Consider the following 19,341-nt stretch of genomic DNA (forward strand, 5'->3'; position numbering starts at 1 on the left):
GGCAGGAGGGGCCAGGTCTACACTGTACAAAGAGATGAAGCCTTTCTCAGCATGGCAGACTCTAGGGTGCCTGTCTGCAGGGAAAGGGCCTGAGGGAATCATGCTGTGAAATGAATTAAAGCCTGTTCTGAAACCTTCACAACTGCCCTTCTCGCCCTGCCAGGCTGCAGAATAACGTCCATGTTTCGCTCCAGTTCATCCCGTCCTCTCATTGGACAGGGGAGAGAAATGGCTGCAGAGGAGCCAGTTCAGGTAGGTATTATCAGGGGGTTGCTGGTGGGTTCCTCCAGGGCGGGAGAGGGACAGCAAATACATGGGAGATGGGAAGGTTTGCACAGGCTGGTTTGGAGGTTGTAGTCTGGTTTGCAGGAAATGCACAGGGTGGAGAAAGGGAGGAGGACAGGGGTGCGCTAAACCTGCTGGGAGTTATTTAATATGTGGCCTAGATTCTAGGAACAGACCCAGGAGGTTCGGAAGTGGAAATGCTCTAGTTTGTGGAGCAGAAAATAACCCCGCTGCATGGGGCTGGGAAAACTGACCAGACTGACTAACCAGTGGCTGCTGTGAGATATGAAGGGGGCACCCACCAGTGAGGCTTAGGGGAGATTCCCCTCCCTTCACATCCAGCTCTTCAGAATGGGGAGGGTGTTGGGCTTCCTACCAGGGAGCTGTCCCTGGACCCTGCTAGGGGCTCCATCTCCTGAATCAGTCGGTGGCTAGTAGGGGGGTGATGGCTCTGCTGGGAGAGAGGAGGGGCTCTCGCTTCATCCCCTCCCCCTGGTGTTTCCTGGATGCTCCGAGCAGGGTGGGGGTGGGACTCTGACTGCAATCCACCCAGAGTTTCTGTTTGGCTCCTGTCCCCCATGTATAGTGGGACTGTGAGTGGGGCAGCAGGTACTGAGTGTTGGACTCTTGCTCTTTCAGGGGCCAGTGACCTTCGAGGAGGTGGGTGTGTATTTCACCAGGGAAGAGGGGGCTCTGCTGGACCCCACTCAGAGAGCCCTCTACAGGGATGTCATGCAGGAGAACTATGAGAATGTGACCTCACTGGGTAAGGGTTACTCTCCCCTCTGTTCTTGGAAGGGGAAAAGAAGAGAGATGGTTCATGCCAGCCCCCCAATGCCACCTCTACTCTGCCCTGTTTCAGCATCACCCCAATATGCCAGTGACACACACACACTGCCACAGACCCTCCCCCGCTGCAGAACGCTTTGGGAACAGAGCACAGGAGCCGTATTGCACAGTATCTCCTGTTTGCTCAAGTAAAACTGAGGGTTAGGAGCGGCATGATCAGCAGAAGCTTCTACCCCTGACCTCTCAAACCCTGAGCCTTCTCCACCCAGACCACAATAATGCTTGGGGTGTAACGAGCAGGCTGCTGGAGTCAGAGCTGCTGGTCCAGGGTTACTTATCACACAGACACTCCGTGCGTCCTTGAATGCTGGCTGGGGGTATCCAGAGAAGGAAGCTCAGTGGCGGATTTAGCGTTAGTGGGGCCCTGTGCTCAGCTCCATTTTAGGGGTCCCTCCTTGGGACATAGGCAAGAAAAAGAACATTCTCTCATTTCCCTCCCACCCCCATTTTTCATTCTTTTCCTTCCTCCTCCTCCTATAAGTAATAGGAAGTAAATGAAAATAAAGTGAGGTACATTGATTGTTTTTGTCGTCTAACCGATTTTTCCACAGACCACTTGAAAATCGCTGAGAGTCTTGGTGCACCACTTAATGATCTTTCCATATATTGTTTGTACTGTTAGCTAACTATTGTAAAGCGCTTTGGATAAGAGCCCTGTATTAAAAATTAAAAATGTTGGAGTGCAGGGTCTGGCCAGGAGTTAGGGTGTGGGAGGGGGCAGGGGGTTGGAGAGTGGAGCACTTACCTGGAGCAGCTCCTGTTTCATGCGAGCAATGCAGGTGGGGATGTGGGGGGGCAGGATTCAGGGCTGGGGGGGTGTGATGGGCAGGGGGTGGGGGATAAGTGGTTATGGGTGGTTGCAGGAATCAGGGAGGGCAGGGAACTGGGGTGTGTTTGAGAGGGGTGAAGGAGTAAGGACTGGGTGTGTGAGGGCTCGTTATGTGGGAGGGGATGCAGGAGTCAGGGCTGGGGTACTGGGGGTGCTCTCAGCCCCCTACCCTGAGTGGCTCAAGCAGGGGCTGGGGGCAGGGGGGTATGTGATAGGGGAGTGCTTTGTAAAGCAGTGAGCAAGTGACCAGGGAGCTTTTCAAACAGGGCTGCTAATGGGGAGTTTCGTGAGGGAGTTTGGAAGGGGGGTGGGAAGGGGGCGAGGTACTCTTGCCATTCTTTAAAACACTTAAGCTATAATACAAACTTCTTGGTTGAAACAAAACCCCTGTTGTTAACCTAGGTAGCTGTAAGAGAGAATGCAGGCAGAAGCCCAGCAGCAGAGTGGGGGCTATCCTGTTCATTGCTCTCAATGTAGCATGTATGATTACCTGTCCTGTGGGCGGGTGGCTTACGTGTGCATTCGGTGCAAGGAGCTCCTGGCCCGCAGAGACCGCGTGGAGGCTTTGGAGGCCAGGGTGGTGGAACTGGAGACGCTAAGGGAGGCAGAGAAGTATGTTGATGAGGCTTTCCGGGACACTTGTAGATTTCTCCCACCTCTGGTCAGACAGCCACTGCGCTGTTGAGGAGGATGAAAGGCCCAGGGAAGGAGAGCTGTCAATGGGAGCAGAGGGAAACCTTCCCATAGTTGGGACCCTCCTCTCAGATGGTGTTGGGGTAACCTCTTGCACTGAGGTTACCCCAGGCATTAAGAAAAGGCAGCTGTTAGTAATGGGAGATTTGATCATTAGAAACAAGGATAGCTGGGTTTGTGATGACTGGGAGAACCGTATGGTGACTTGCCTGCTTTGTACAAAGGTTGCTGATTTCTCGAGGCATCTAGATAGATTTATGTGTAGTGCTGGGGAGGAGCCGGTGGTTGTGGTACATGTAGGCACCAATGACATAAGGAACGGTAGGTGAGACGTCCTGGAGGCCAAATTTAGACTGCGAGGAAAGAGACTGAAATCTGGGACCTCTATGGTGGCATTCTCAGAAATGCTTCCAGTTCCACGCACAGGGCCAGGTAGGCAGGCAGAGCTTCAGAGTCTCAATGGGTGGATGAGATGATGGTGTGGAGAGGAGGCGTTTAGATTGATTAGGAACTGGGGAAACTTTGGGGATGGGGGAGCCTATACAGGAAGGATGGGCTCCACCTAAACCAACGTGGAACCAGACTGCTGGCACTTAACATTAAACAGGTTGCAGAGCAGTTTTTAAACTAAGAGATGGGGGAAAGCCAATAGCTGCAGAGGAGCTCGTGGATCGGACAGAGACTTGTCTTAGAGGGGAGTCTAGTGATAGAGATTTTCTAGTTTTAGTCAGGCAGAGAGGCTGGAAGAGGATAAAGTAGGGGCCAGATCAGATGAGAAGCATTCACACACACAAGAATCTGACACATCAGAAAAGGGCAGATAAATAAACAGTGGCAAGTTTTTAAAGTTCTTGTACACAAATGCCAGAAGTCTAAATAATAAGATGGGTGAATTAGAGTGCCTCGTGTTAAAGGAGGATATTGACATAATAGGCATCACAGAAATCTGGTGGAGTGAGGACAATCAATGGGACACAATCATTCCAGGGTACAAAATATATTGGAAGGACAGAGCAGGTCATAAGAACATAAGAACGGCCGTACCGGGTTAGACCAAAGGTCCATCCAGCCCAGTATCTGTCTACCGACAGTGGCCAATGCCAGGTGCCCCAGAGGGAGTGAACCTAACAGGCAATGATCAAGTGATCTCTGTCCTGCCATCCATCTCCATCCTCTGACGAACAGAGGCTAGGGACACCATTCTTTACCCATCCTGGCTAATAGCCATTTATGGACTTAGCCACCATGAATTTATCCAGTTCCCTTTTAAACATTGTTATAGTCCTAGCCTTCACAACCTCCTCAGGCAAGGAGTTCCACAAGTTGACTGTGCGCTGTGCGAAGAACTACTTCCTTTTATTTGTTTTAAACCTGCTGCCTATTAATTTCGTATGGTGGCCCCTAGTTCTTGTATTATGGGAATAAGTAAATAACTTTTCCTTATCCACTTTCTCAACATCACTCATGATTTTATATACCTCTATCATATCCCCCCTTAGTCTCCTCTTTTCCAAGCTGAAGAGTCCTAGCTTCTTTAATCTTTCCTCGTATGGGACCCTCTCCAAACCCCTAATCATTTTAGTTGCCCTTTTCTGAACCTTTTCTAGTGCTAGAATATCTTTTTTGAGGTGAGGAGACCACATCTGTACACAGTATTCGAGATGTGGGTGTACCATGGATTTATATAAGGGCAATAATATATTCTCAGTCTTATTCTCCATCCCCTTTTTAATGATTCCTAACATCCTGTTTGCTTTTTTGACCGTCTCTGCACACTGCGTGGACATTTTCAGAGAACTATCCACGATGACTCCAAGATCTTTTTTCTGACTAGTTGTAGCTAAATTAGCTCCCCATCATATTGTATGTATAGTTGGGGTTATTTTTTCCAATGTGCATTACTTTACATTTATCCACATTAAATTTCATTTGCCATTTTGTTGCCCAATCACTTAGTTTTGTGAGATCTTTTTGAAATTCTTCACAATCTGCTTTGGTCTTAATTATCTTGAGTAGTTTAGTATCATCTGCAAACTTTGCCACCTCGCCGTTTACCCCTTTCTCAAGATCATTTATGAATAAATTGAATAGGATTGGTCCTAGAACTGACCCTTGGGGAACACCCCTCTCCATTCTGAGAATTTACCATTAATTCCTACCCTTTGTTCCCTGTCTTTTAACCAGTTCTCAGTTCATGAAAGGACCTTCCCTTTTATCCCATGACAGCTTAATTTACGTAAGAGCCTTGGGTGAGGGACCTTGTCAGAGGCTTTCTGGAAATCTAAGTACACTATGTCCACTGGATTCCCCCCATACTCGGGGGATGGGGAGCGGAGTGGCACTGTATGTTAAAGAAAACGTAAACTCAAATGAAGTAAAAATCTTAAATGAAACCACATGTTCCATAGAATCTCTCTGGATAGTAATTCCATGCTCTAATAAGAATATAACAATAGGGATCTGTTATCGACCACCTGTCAAAGACAGTGATAGTGAGGATGAAATGCGAAGGGAGATTAGAGAGGCTATCAAAATAAAGAACTCCATAATAGTAGGAGATTTCAATTATCCCCATATTGACTGGGTACATGTCACCTCAGGACAAAATGCAAAGACAAAATTTCTCGATACTTTAAATGACTGTTTCTTGGAGCAGCTGGTACAAGAACCCGCAGTGGGAGAAGCAGCTCTCGATTTAGTGCTGAGTGGAGGACAGGATCTAGTCCAAGGGCTAACTATAACAGGACCTCTTGGAAATAGTGACCATAATATAACAACATTTAATATTCCTGTGGTGGGAAGAACAGCTCAACACTGGCATTTAATTTCAGGAAGGGGAACTATGCAAAAATGAGGGGGTTAGTTAAACAGAAATTAAAAGGTACAGTGACTAGAGTGAAATCCCTGCAAGCTGCATGGACACTTTTCAAAAACACAATATTAGAGGCCCAACTTAAATATATACCCCAAATTAAAAAACACAGCAAAAGAACTAAAAAAGAGTCACCGTGGCTTAATGACCATGTAAAAGAAGCAGTGAGAGATAAAAAGGCATCTTTTAAAAAGTGGAAGTCAAATCCTAGTGAGGTACATAGAAAGGAGCATAAACACTACCAAATTAAGTGTAAAAATGTAATAAGAAAAGCCAAAGGTGAGTTTGAAGAAGGGGCTAGCCAAAAACTCAAAAGGTAATAAAATGTTTAAGTACATCAAAAGCAGGAAGCCTGCTAAACACCCAGTGGGGCCACTGGACGATTGAGATACAAAAGGAGCCCTTAAAGACGAGAAAGTCATTGCGGAGAAACTAGATGTATTCTTTGCTTCAGTCTTCATGGCTGAGGATGTTGGTGAGATTCCCAAACCTTTTGTGGGTGACAAATCTGAGGAACTGCCACAGATTGAAGTGTCACTAGAGCAGGTTTTGGAACTACTTGATAAACTTAACTGTAACAAGTCACCGGGACCAGATGGTATTTACCAAGAGTTCTGAAGGAACTCAAATGTGAAATTGGGGAACTATTAGCGATGGTTTGTAACCTGTCTTTAAATCGGCTTCTGTACCCAATGACTGGAAGATTCCTAATGTAACGCCAATATTTAAAAAGGGCTCTAGAGGCGATCCTGGCAGTTGCAGACTGGTAAGTCTAACGTCTGTACCAGGCAAATTAGTTGAAACAATAGTAAAGGAATAAAATTGTCAGGCACATAGAAGAACAAAAATTGTTGAGCAAAAGTCAATATGGTTTCTGTAAAGGGAAATCATGTCTTACTAATCTATTAGAGTTCTTTAAGGTGTCAACAAACATGTGGACGAGGGGGATTGACAACAAAAATTATTAGGATTCCAAACAGGATAGTCAGGGCTCCCTGAAACAACCAGTTTCCTATGCCAGAGAAATTGAACAGGTTACTTAGCCACTTCCATAAAGAACTTGGCTCTTCATGGGGAAGATATGCGATTTGTTCTAAGTGGCTAGCGTGATCTATTACCTCATTGGTATCGTCAGGTATAAACACGACATTGTTTTCCAATGAGAGCACAGGTCCCTCCTTTGGCCGCCAGCACTATGTACAATGCCTGACGGTTTTGGAGGGCCCCCTGTCGGATCGCCCCTGTTTCTTTGGCCAGGGCTCTTAAACTTTCTTCAGTTTTATTTGCCATTATTTTAACTACTTCTTTTAACCTCAGGAGCCTTTTTTTGCCTAGTGTATTACTCCCCCAAGTGGGTTAAAGGAACTGCCAATAGTCTCTTCCCAGGTGTCATTACTGTTCCATATTGTGTTAAACGGACAAGGTCCTCCAGTGAGGTCTGGGGAATTGAGTGGGATAGCCAGGACAGGAACATCAGTTTGAGAGTGGGCTGGGATGTGGCTGCAGAAATATTAAGGGTCTGAGCAATCCACACTTGCTGCTGGATAAAAGAATTGTCATTGTGGACTCCCCAGACCTTCAGACACCAACAGCTGAGGAACAGGCACCACCAGAGGCGCATGTTGGAGGCAGGGCCCTTCTGGTTCTGACAACCTCAACTGAGGGAACTGTAGTCACAGTTTTATGTCCACCAGGCAGCAGGCGCTAGGCTCACTACTGCTTTTTCTTGGGCCTTGCTTTAGGTAGTCGTCTGCTTCTGGCAACCCTTACGAGAGCGTTGATTGTAAGGTATTGCAGGCTGTTCCTCTACGTCATCTTCTGGAGTAAAAATTGACTCTGCATGGTCCTGAGGTGATGATTGGTTCGCTGGGGGTGGTGCATTCTTACAGGGCAAAGCATGTATCCATGCTGCGGATGCCAGACAGTTTAACAGCCGTCTGGGTAGTAAGCAGTGCCTGATGATTCTTTGATGCTCTAAGTCTTTTTGCTTCTTTCCTTGACTCTGGCTATAACAATGGCCTTCACACCTTATCTTTTCCTGATGCATTCATTCCTCATTCATACAAACAGATTGAGAATACAAACAGTAGTATTTTATATCGAACAAAAAGGCATTGCAAATTAAACCTTGCTAAGTTTTTCAATTAATAACCAAGACAATTTACAATGAGACCCAGGCCTTCAATGTTTCTCTAATTTACTTAACATAGACACAATAGAGAATCCTGTCTCTTACTACCTAAATCTTAAAACAAAGAGTTAGAGAGGGCCCAATTTGTAATGCATATGGGAAAACAGAATCTTATAGTCCCAGAGGGTCATTTCTTTCTGCTGTTCGAAAAGGGTGGCTAGCAGGATGAAATCAAATTATACATTATAAAGTCCTGCTCCTACATATCCCCCTTTTGACACTAAGATTATTAATCGCCAGTGTCACTTCTTATTTAGTCCACATAATAGAAAATACTGGGAGGTGATTTGGGCCTGTGGCTCTAGCTTTGCATACATTTGTTTTATCCACCAGCACATTTTAAACATTTCAATTAAACACATACAATTTAAAACCAAAAACAATTAGGGGTAGTAACATTAGTATGCCAGTAGTTGTGGGAGACCATCCATAAAATATATTATACCAATGGTAAGCTGTTATGTCTTTCTGCAGTGGCAATTCTTAACATGTCCCCATTTGCGTTGATAATATGAATGGTTCCGTTTCCCACATTGTTTTGTTTGTTTGGTTTTGTTTTTAGGAACCATGTTACCTTTTTACCTTTTTAAACAGATAATTGGTAACTGTTTGCCATTCAATGCCAAGACTGATAGAGAACTCAGCTAAATCAGTGCTTACAGTAAGCTGAGACTTTTTGGTTGTGGCAAATAGTAAATGTGATTATTGGTAAACACAGTACTTACATTACATGTACATTTGTCTACTGGTGGGTTACTAACACTTTTATCCTTTTAAAACACTTCTTTCCAAGAATTAACACACACATTGCCCGTTATACAATACTTTGGTCTAATTATTAATTTTATCCCACATACAGGATCCTAGTGAGATGTCTTTACGACAGGGCTTTGGAGCAACAGGCATGGATAAGCATACCCACTTTTGAGTAGTCCACTTGGTACAACCTCTAGTGTCCAATAGTTTCCCTTCCTCCCCAGCCCACTGGCTTGAGGTCTGAGGTAGCCAGAAGGATCCCAGTTGCAATCTGTGGAGTGGGCTAACTTTCCATATCTTTGCTTCCAGAGCCTGTTGGTGTGCAATTTTAACAACTTAACAAATTTTGTCTTACCGTACTGGAGACATATTGCATCCAGTTATATTGATAGGTATTAAACAATCATCTTTTTCTTTGCTTTAACAGATGTATTAAAACCTTAATATTCTCTGATATTACCCAAAACATCTTATGTTCTAAATATCTGCATTTTAGTACATTCCATAGCTATTGCAGTATGGTTTTTTTTAACTTTTATTTGTTTTTTAATAGGTTGTTCTGTAGCTGGTATTAGCTTTTTCTGATTTTCTGAAAGACAAAAATAACATTTTTCTACCCCTTTCAGGGTGGCATTGATTGTCGCTTAAAAGATTACTTTCTTTAACAAATACCCTTGCTGATTCCAGGCAAAACAGAGGAATTACCCCCATATTTTCCTGTGTTTTAGTTTTTGTTTTTTTTCTATAGGCAGGCCAGGTTTTAATGGCTTCTACTTTTTAAGGGTTATGGGAAAATTATTCCACTGTTTAGTTATTAAATTCATGAGGTGGTGTACCTCAAGTTTTTCTTCTTATATAGCAGACCAAGTTTGTAATGTTTTTCCTGCTGTGTTAAGCTTTAAGTTTATTCACAGGTAATAGCTGAGAAGCATCATTACCATATTACCTTAAAGGATTTTTCCAAAAATCATACACACTATATGTTGTTACAGGGGTACTTACTAACATTAAATTTATTTCAATGTTTAATATTAACAATAAAATTTAGCATCAAATCTCTTAAAGGGATCTTGTTATACCATGTCTTTTATTTAGGCAATTTCTTTTGTACTGGCAGGTTTCAGAGTAGCAGCCGTGTTAGTCTGTATCCGCAAAAAAAACAGGAGTACTTGTGGCACCTTAAAGACTAACAAATTTATTGTAGCATGAGCTTTCGTGAGCTAAAGCTCACTTCTTCGGATGCAAGTCCGAAGAAGTGAGCTTTAGCTCACGAAAGCTCATGCTACAATAAATTTGTTAGTCTTTAAGGTGCCACAAGTACTCCTGTTTTTTTTGTACTGGCAGTTCTCACCTTCCTTTATCAGTTAGGTAATTTGCATCAGCACAGACTTGGCTTTTGGATTCAAAGCCATCAGCAGAGCTCAGAGACTCTGTCTTAAAAGGGACACAATCAACTTCCACCAGAGTTTTGATTTCTTTCCACTTTCAACTCCTGCTTACAAAACACACAGAGATCTGAAAAAGAAAACAGTTTATTGCGGCTCTTTTTGGAGCCCTAATAGGATTTTAATTCAGTAGCATATTTCATTTGTATTTCTTTTACCTCTTTTTACAATATACACTGCACATGTCCTAGGGAAAAAGCACATTCCTTCTATACTACAACTTTTTTTTTTAAACATTAGCCATATCAATTTTTACATACGATGTAACTGTTTCTTTTTTCTTACAGAGTTTTCATGTACCCTTATCAAAAGTGACAGTCTCATTACACAGAGCCATTTTAAGGCTCAGTGTTTTTAACATTGCTTCTTTTTGTTTTGTGCACCTCACCTCTGCTGTTGCTTCAGAGGGGCACTGTTAATTTTTTTTTTATTCTTTCACTACAGCTCTTATCTGCTATTGTTACAAAAAAAAACAAACAACCAAACAAACAAAAAGACTCCAGAATCTCTCCTTATTCTCCTGATTTTGACTGCCCTATTGCAGCCATGACTTGGTTTTTATTTAAAAAACATTTTAAATTTTATAAAGAATCAAGTTACCCCTTAAGGGTTAAATGCTAAATCCCAAAGCCAAACAACACTAATTATCTGTGTCTTGCAAAAAGGTCTGTCAGTTTTGCAACTTTGAATTAAGAGTCAAATGAATTTTTAGCGGCATTAAAAACAAAACCAAAACCAATTTATCTTACACCTACAAAACAGGAGTTTTACAAACCAGATGTGCTGGTTTAGATTCTTAGAACTTTACATATTTTCACAAATAGATACATACACATTTTCTTTTCCTTAACATTCCTTTACACTGCTTTGTTTTTACATAGCTCTATATATATTTGGATTATTTACAGGCATTCTTTTGGAAAAGGGCCCATTTTCCCTTCAGAATGGCTGCAAAGAAACCAAGAATTCTCTCTCTTTAACATGGTCCTTTTTAACATTTTCACAAAGTTTAACTGCGTAATTCTCTCCAGCCTCTGTAGAGTTAACTTTTCACTCTCTTTCCTTTAATCACTTGTTTATCTCCCAAAATAACACCTTTATCACCTCAGATTTCACCATTTTAAGTATTGTTCCAGGGGTTCATGCCTGCACTTACTGCTTTTCTTACTCCTTACACTATGCCCTTAGGGCTTCTAACCTGTTTTTCAGTTTCTTTATCTGTTGCTTGCCTGCTTTTCTGTGCCCGATCCTGCTTTTTTTCCAATGAACCGTTTGTGAGTGATATTGTGGTCACTTCACAATTTTGAAAAAAATGTTTAAGGAAAGGGACCAGGAAGGGTGGGGGTTAGTTGAGGAGCCCATCCTCTTTGCTGAATTGGTAGTGGAACACTAAAGAATCAGTTTTTGAGGCAGACAACAAAGGGGAACAGAACAAGGGGCTTTTTGTCCTTTTTACAATGAGATGGGAGTATTAAGGGGGTTGGATCGATCCGGGGTGGAGGTTTTTTGAGAACGGGGTAAAGGGGAGCGCTCAGTCTGGTGGTGGGAGAGGAGGCTTTTAATAAAGCTTTTAACTTATTATTTGAATATTTGAGAGAGGCGAGTTTTGATTTTGTCCAGCTATGATTTGCCTCTTCCCACCACTGAATGAAACAATTAAACTCTTCTTTGGCCAATTTAGTTTTAGGTTGGCCGAGTTTGTCCTTTAAGACGTCCACTCGGTCTTTGTTCCAAGATTTTAACAGTGGCCATTGAGTTTTGGGATCCCCCTGAGTTACCCTAGACCATTTTTCCAGAAATTTACAGGAGTCCGGACCCTTCTTACAGGAGTCTGGACCCATCCTAAATATATTAAATGAGCCGGCGTTCGTTTAGGGAACTGTCCCGACTTAGACGTCTGGTTACCCATACAGGAGGACTTCACACACCAATTGCACAAGAAGGAAATTCGGGTTTGTCAGAGCGATGCCCGGTGCAACACACAAAAGGAGCCCAGAGGCTACTGCCTCAATTGCCCTTGCTTTCACACCAGGGGTTTTACCCAAAGTGCGGTGCGGCTGTGATTGTGCAGATTTCACTCACTCAGACCACGGGGACAGGAACCCCTTGGTTGGCCGATTCCCGGATGGAGATGGCATCCAGACTCAAACACTCCACAGGAAGACGGATGGACACAGAGACAGAACAGTCCTCAGTCTGGACAAAGCACAGAAATAATTACCTGACCAGATTCCTGATGTCAGATCCCGGGATCCCTACCAGAACAGAGTGGGAACCAACAGGTTCAATGGCGTAGACTTCACTGTGGTTGTGCGCCTTTCCGTTCTGGTGGAGGACCGCTCGGGCCAAATGCCCAGGTGCCGGCTGCCACGGTCATCCTACAAAAACAGTCAGGAATCACACAGCCCTAGTGAAGACGGTTGCCAGCTTGGTGGAACCTCCAAATTGTCAAAGTTAGTCTCAGGACTCACAGTTTGTCAGACCACTCTGTTTTATTAGCACAGCGCTCTGCTAATGACACCCAGATAATGTGAGCACCATGCAAGACACAAACTATCTTATTTATATAGATAAAAGGGTGAGAACTTAACAAGATAACAAAGGAAGCAGAATCAGATAAGTTTACCTGGGCTAGGCATGCATATCTTATTTCCTTACTAACTATTACCGATCTTCTGTTAATGTTTCGCCATTAGCACCATTGTTTATGCCTAAAGTTTCTTTTCCTGGCACCTGTATTTCAATATGTCTTATTTCTGCTTAAAGGTACATACAACATTTCTTTAATTCATTCTTATTTTTACAATATAATTCATTCTACCTTCACACTTCTCAGGGTGGTTCCTTGTTCCCTACCCTCCCAGCAAACGTTATCATGAACAGTGACAACTTCCCTTGGTTTCACTTTACATATACACTGAAGCTGGGGGGGTTCTAACGGCCAAAATGTCCATTGACTCGCTAACCCCACCAAATGTTGAGTGTTATTCCAGGAGTGCTAACAGCAAATCGGCTAGGCATACCAGGTGGTCTAATCGCCCAGCAGCTACATCAAACCCCTGTGTGGGTGGCAAGAATGAACACAAACACTCCCTGGTACCTGAAGAGATGTTTAGTTTTACCCTTGGTAAACGACAAGGCTAAAGGGAAAGATGGTGGTGCCAAATATAAAGAGTGAAACACGAAACACCTGGCAATTTGCTGACCAGGCCTATCTCAGCAAGCAAGGCTTTCTGTTTACCCAGCTTTCTCTTAGCTGATCACTATTTGCTAGGCCTCTGGTCCTTTGACCATATTCTGGAAAAGAGCTGGCACAATCCATAGACCAGGTTGTTATATAAAATGCACATGGATTTTAACCTTTCACATCCAGTAATGGCAAAGTTCTTGGTTCAGGCTTGTAGCAGTGATGGAGTAAACTGCCGGTTCAAATCAAGTCTCTGGAGTACATCCTCCTCTGGGATGGGTCATCAGTCCCTTGTGTAGAGCTTCAGCTTGTAGCAAAGTCCCTCCAGAGATATGAAGCAGGACTGAAAATAAGATGGAGACGAGGCATCAGCCTTTTATAGCCTCTTGCCATGTGGTCTTTGCTTTCTTTGTCCCAAGGACACTCTATCCAGCATGTGGCACAGAAAAACCGTAGAGTTCTGTCCATAGGCAGGTCCCTGCAGACCTTGCTGAGTCACAAGGTGTATCTGCCTTCTCTCAGTGGCTCGATTGTATAGCTGATGGTCCTTAATGGGCCATCAAGCAGGCTAGGCAGAACTGACACCAACTTGTCTGGCTGGGGTGTTCCCCAGAAGCAGAGCACAAGTTTGAAATACGGGCAGCATAGAGCCAATATTCATAACGTAAACTACAAAAAATATACACATCTAGAGATAGCATCCTTATAATCAGCCAATCAAAACCTCTCCATAGACCCCCACGCAACAACCTTTCTACAATATTGGCTGCAAATATAGAACAGCGGTCGCAATGGTGATCTATACAGTAACAGATTATGTCAATAACGTCACAGAAGGTGACATGGCATCAGTGAGACTGATACTGGAATAGCCTCCAGTTTTGGTGTCCTCATTTGAACAAGATGTTGTGAAATTGGAGCTGGGGCAGCAAAGAGCCACCAAAGGTTCTGAGGGTTGGAGAAAAATGCCTTCTAGTGAGCTATTGAAAGAGCTCAACCTGTTTAGCTGATCAAAAGAACATTGAAAGGTGACTTCATTGAAGTGCTGAAGTGCCTTAATAGAGAGAAAAGATTGGGAATTAAAGGGCTCTTTAATCGAGCAGAGAAAGGCATAACAAGACCCAATGGCTGGAAGGTAAAAAGAGACAAATTCATATTACAACATAGTCAACAGCGAGGATGATTCACCACAGGAACAAGCTACCAAGGAAATTGGTGGATTCTCTATGTCCTGATGTCATTTAATGAAGACTAGATGCCTTTCTGGAATGTGTTTGCCCCAAAAGTAGCTCTTGTGTCCTACAGGAGGCCTGTGTTATGCAGGGGGTCAGATTAGATGCTCTAATGGTCTCTTCTGGCCATAAAGTCGACTAATTTCTGAAAAACTGAGTGTAGCATTGGGAGCAGCGTCTGATGTTTTCCTGTCTAGCTGGCTTGCTGCCTAGAACAAACGCTCCTTGAGTGGGGTGATCCACAGGGAGTAGCTCAAACCTCCAAAGTGCCTGGCCAGGGGCAGGACATTGGCACAGCAAGGGAGGGGTGTGGCAGTGACATCACAAAGGCCTTTTGCAGGACCTCAGCCTATTGGTCCAAGGTGGTGGGGAGGTGGTGACCTCACAGAGAGATGTTGACATCAGCCAGGCAGGACAGGGGCGAGGGGCCAGGGAAACCTCAGAGACCCCTGTGGCTTTGCTCCAGCAAGTCTCCTTCTCCAGGTCTCTCTCTGAGGACTGAGAGAGTATTCGGGTTCACGGACGTGAGCGCCAGGAGGAACCTCTTTCGAGTTTCCTCCTTCCCTTTTAGTGATTTTACTAGAAAACAGCCGTCCCTGTTTAGAAGGTAAGAGCCTCCTGGAGGTTTGAAACCTGTTCAGTCTGATCCATCTGTTGCAGGGGAGTGCTCTGCAGCTCCCATTGTGGGAGGTCCACCCAAAAATGTGGGGCTGAAATAGTGCTTGGGCAGTGATCCCACCAGTGACCTGGTCCATCCTTTGGGCTCTCTGGTGAGAACCCTCAGCCTCCCGTCCTCAGTCTCTACCCTGATTGGCTGAGCAGGGGGTTATTGACAGGGAGGAGACTCAGGTCCTTGTTGGTCTCTTTTAAGACCAAGTAAATAAGTCAGAACCAGTTCTATGTTTGATAAATTTCGCTGTTCTCTGCATTAATTGTCTCTGAGCAGTTCATGATTCTCTCTAACATTGCAGTTCTCCTCAAATACTTGCTGAATAATTCCTGTGCACTGTTGTTGGTCTGGAGCTCATCAGAGAGCACTTTATTCAGGTCATTCAATGTCTGAAATTCAAGATCTGATGGTTAGTTTGTAAAAGCAGCAAAGAGTCCTGTGGTACTTTATAGACTAGCAGATGTTTTGGAGCATGAGCTTTTGTGGGTGAATACCCACTTTGTCGGATGCATGTAGTGGAAATTTCCAGGGGCAGGTATATTGAAAATCAGAGCTCTTGGGTCCTATTCCCAACTCTGCCCCTGATTGGCTGTGTGACCTCAGACAAGTCAATTCTCCTTTCTCAGCCTCAGCTTCTCCCTCTTTCGAGTAGGGATAATAATGATCCGCTCCTGCCTACCTCACGGTGGGTGGAGGCAGGGTCGGTTCTAGGTTTTTTGCTGCCCCAAGGAAAAAAAAATTGGCTGCCCCCACCCCAGCCCTGGGCTCCCCCCCACAACCCTTGCTGCCCGAGCCCTGGGCTCTGCCCCCCTGCACCTGCACCCCCCTGCCACCCCAGCAGTGAATGGGGCTGTGGGTGGAAGCTGTGGAAGGGGGCGGAGCCACAGACAGAAGTGGGTGGGGCAGGGTCCGGTGCTGGGGCCCCCGCACTTGTTCTCCCTTTCCCTGGGCTTTGGCATCACTAGCCCCTGCTTAGCGAGTAGGGGTCAGTGGTCCCCAAAATGTGGGGCGTGACTCCTAGGGGGACACAGAGGAAGATTGATGGGGGCACCTCAGGGCCTGAGCCAGCCCCCATGGAGGGCAGGGAGGGAGCCCCACTCAGCCCCACTCTGTCCTAGCTCTTCCCCAACCCCACCCTCAGCCTGGGCCCCTGGCTCCCAGCCCGGCCTCGACCCCCTGACCCCTGTCCGCACCCCTCTCCCCAGCAAGCAACGGCCCCACTCCCAGCCCCGGTTCTCGACCGCGGCTTCCGAGGGGCCACAGCCATGGGTACGAGGGCGCAGTGTGAAATGTTTGGGGACCACTGGGTTAGGGTGACGTCCTCAATCACTTCTCTGCAGTCCAATGAAAGCGATTCCTCCCCCACCCACCCCTCCGTCAGGACGGCCTAGGTACGTTCTGCTCCCTTCACTCGTACAGGAAGGAGAATAACATTTCATTCCACTCAATCCTAAAGTGATTTGTAACCCACCACCATCCCAAACTGGTCATTTTGGGGAAGCAGCCCCGTCATGCTGCATAGCTAGGCAGAGTAGGGGTGTCTGTGCAAACACGGTCTGTTCCTGAAGTCTTCCCCCAGCTCCTCACTAGATGTGAGGGGGGAGCTCATTCAGACCCTGCTTACGCTTAGTATTTAAAAACTCCTTAGTGTCCCTAGCTCTGCCGGCCTTAGATTTCTCCTCCTGTCCCTGTCTTAGCAGCTCAGATGAGGTGGCCAAGTAGTTAAGGTGATGGACTGCTAATCCATTGTGCTCTGCACGCATGGGTTCAAATCCCATCCTCATTGGCTGCGTTTAGCTTTCACCCTCCTTTATAGACAACCATCTCCCCCTTTGGTACAATGACAGATCCAACAATGTTGCTTCTGTTACCCAAAATTAGGTCAGCTAGTAAGCTTAGGGAGGACTAATGACCCCCCCCCCCGGAGTTGTTATACTAACAGCTAAGCTCAAAAGAAGGGATGGGGGAAGGTGTCATACTCAGGCTCCCAGGACTGGCTCAGCACTGGAGATGTCAGGATTCTGCAAGGTAAGTGTCCCCCAGCGCCGCGATGGATGGTGCGATGAAGGTAAGTCTTCCCGAGGCGCGATGGAATGTAACGCAGCGAACCACTGGCCAGGCGGTCGGGGCGAAGGGCATTCACTGGAGGTACAAGCTTGTGAGTGACTCCCAAGCACAGGGCCCCTTCCCCTTTTAAGGACCTGCTCCTCATGGCCTGCGACTAGAGATGACTTGGCTGCATCCGGTGGGTCACACCCCACCTCAGCCAGTGTCCATGCAGTGTCCATGCTCTGGGTGTGTGAGTGCTGCCTAATGAGAGTCCAAGACACCTTGTCTATCTAGGAGCTGTCTGCTCTTCCAGCTGTTCAACCAGCCTCTTCATCCCACCAGCATTGCAGGAGGGGGGGAGGGGGAAAGCCACTTCACAGGCATTCAGAGAGGGAGAGGAGACAAGCGGGGGGGGACTGTAACAGACCTTTTGGGCATACAGGTTATACGGAGCATACAGATCACTGCTGCTTCTGCAACAGGGTAAGTTCTCAAGCAGCATGTTTCTTACTTTGCCCATCGGTCAGTTTTGATGATTATCGATGGAAATATTTTGCCATTGGGTTCTGTGTTTAGACAGAAATTGACATTTACCAACAAATTTTCCACTGCTTGCATCCGAAGAAGTGGGTATTCACCCACGAAAGCTCATGCTGCAAAACGTCTGTTAGTCTATAAGGTGCCACAGGATTCTTTGCTGCTTCTACAGAACCAGACTAACACGGCTACCCCTCTGATATTTGACACCAACAAATACGTAATTCTTCCAGTCCTGCCTAGTCTGCAGTTGGTGGGTTTAGAGGGACACATTCACTCTCCCCAGTCCCCAGGCCAGGCCTGTGCTCTCAACTTCCCACACTGCTGGGATCCTTCCCTGGTCTCCCCTCAGACCTCTGCCCCCCACCCCCACTTCTGGGATCCCCTCCCCACACTGTCCAACTCCCCTGCTGGCAGGATCCCTTCCTGTTCCTTTCATTTCCTGTCTCCACTCTGGGCAAAAGCTCTGCACGGTTCCCACAGCAGAAGTTGAACCCGCTGGGTGAAAACCAGGAATCCTGACCACTAGCCCATATGGGACTATTGGTGCATCTGACGAAGTGGGATTCACCCACGAAAGCTCCTGCTCCAATACGTCTGTTAGTCTATAAGGTGCCACAGGACTCTTTGCTGCTGTTATTACTACAACTCTCCAAGCCAACCCCTCGTGAGCGCAGCAGGGACTAGCGTGACCGGATGTCCCGATTTTGGGACCTTTTTCTTATATAGGCTCCTATTACCCCCACTCCCTGTCCCGATTGTTCACATTTGCTGTCTGGTCACCCTAGCAGGGGCTGCACACAGGGCTGCATTAACCCTTCAGGTGCTGAGGTTTCCCTCACTCCATCCCTAGTGCCTGTGATCAGGAAACAGACATTAGGGCTCCCAGGTGCTGCACAGACCATGACTGAGATAGGACCCCATATTGTGCAAGGTGCTGTACAATCCCTGGCCAACACTGGGACACCCAGGGGGTTCCCCTCAATTTATCTGAGCCTCTGCTGCCCAACTTCTTCTGACTCCATCTGGATCACCCAGGAGCAGCAACAGGGTCTCCTTTCCACCTTTCCAAACAGTCCTTCTTTCCCTGCCCCCTAATTCTGCTTTCACACCCTGGGCCCATCTCCTCCCTTCGTTCCCTCTACCCCCGCCCCAGGTGATTAGAGATGGAGGCAACTTCAACCACTGGAGCCAGCCCCAGCGAGCGCTGCAGCCCGCCCGGGGGGTGTTTGCAGACACAGAAAGGGAGCAGCTGGGAGCGGTGGGTGCTGGGAAGTAGGAGGCAGGAGAACAAATACCAGGGGGGGGGCAGCTCCTGGGGGCGGGGCTCTGGCACAGGCCGGGGGCGGGGCAGCTCCTGGGGGTGGGGCTCTGGCACAGACAGGGGGCGGGGCAGCTCCTGGGGGCAGGGCTCTGGCACAGCCGGGGGGGGGGGCAGCTCGTGGGGGCGGGGCTCTGGCACAGCCCGGGGGCGGGGCAGCTCCTGGGGGCGGGGCTCTGGCACAGGCCAGGGGCGGGACAGCTCCTGGGGGGCGGGGCTCTGGCACAGGCCAGGGGCGGGGCAGCTCCTGGGGGCAGGGCTCTGGCACAGCCCGGGGGCGGGGCAGCTCCTGGGGGCGGGGCTCTGGCACAGCCCAGGGGCGGGGGCAGCTCGTGGGGCGGGGCTCTGGCACAGCACAGGGGCGGGGCAGCTTGTGGGGGCGGGGCTCTGGCCCAGGCCGGGGGCGGGGCAGCTCCTGGGGGCGG

General features: G+C 46.8%; 1 non-coding gene across 1 annotated transcript; it reads left to right on the forward strand.

The window, feature by feature from the left end:
* Positions 1–16,713: 16,713 nt before the first annotated feature.
* TRNAS-GCU lies at positions 16,714–16,795 on the forward strand. Its single transcript has one exon. It is a non-coding gene; the product is annotated as a tRNA-Ser (tRNA).
* Positions 16,796–19,341: the final 2,546 nt, after the last annotated feature.

Source organism: Mauremys mutica, unplaced genomic scaffold (assembly GCF_020497125.1).
Source record: "Mauremys mutica isolate MM-2020 ecotype Southern unplaced genomic scaffold, ASM2049712v1 Super-Scaffold_100046, whole genome shotgun sequence".
Taxonomy (NCBI): domain Eukaryota; kingdom Metazoa; phylum Chordata; order Testudines; family Geoemydidae; genus Mauremys; species Mauremys mutica.